Below are 690 nucleotides of genomic sequence, written 5' to 3'. Positions count from 1 at the left end.
TTGCACAGCTTATAAAGACATGGCCTGGACTTAAGTACTCTTCTGTCTGACTCAGTAGGTTTGCTTCCCCAACTTTGGGTTATTTACTGCTGGTATTAGGGCAGTGCCTTGGGGCTGCCCCCATGAAATTTTTCCTTCCCCACAGTCTTCCTCATCCTCCCTCCAGGCTGAGAGTGCTTGCTCCAGGCTGTCTTCTAGATCCCATCTTCTCAGGGCTATTCAGGACAGCCACTCTGAGCGGATTACACGCCCTGGAGGGCAGGGCCTGTGTCTCTCTCCAGGGTCTACAACAACACATCAAGGTTCTTGAAAATGTGGTACATGACAGATTGAGGTTTATATCCCCTCATCTAAGTCTCACTTATCTCATATAGGAAATACCCTCACCTTGAGGCTCCTTCTATGCCATCATTCAAGTCACAGATAAAAATATTCATTCAAACCCACAGTCCCTATTTGTCACCCAACAAGAGAGACCAGCTCCACCTGGGCAGGAAGGAAGAACAAGAAAAGAAAAAAAAAAGGAGAAAAGAGAGATGGTGAGGATGGAGGTGGGGGTTTGGGGGTTTGGGTTAGTTCTGTTTATATCCAGCAGCAAACCCCTACTGTATTGTATAAAGGCCCAGGAAAAATAAATTTTGAATTTGGGGAAGGGGCGGGGGGGGGGGGGGGGGGAGAAAGAGGGGGAAT

The sequence above is a fragment of the Myotis davidii genome, unplaced genomic scaffold (genome assembly GCF_000327345.1).
Source record: "Myotis davidii unplaced genomic scaffold, ASM32734v1 scaffold271, whole genome shotgun sequence".
NCBI lineage: Eukaryota > Metazoa > Chordata > Mammalia > Chiroptera > Vespertilionidae > Myotis > Myotis davidii.
This window is presented reverse-complemented; position numbering follows the sequence as displayed.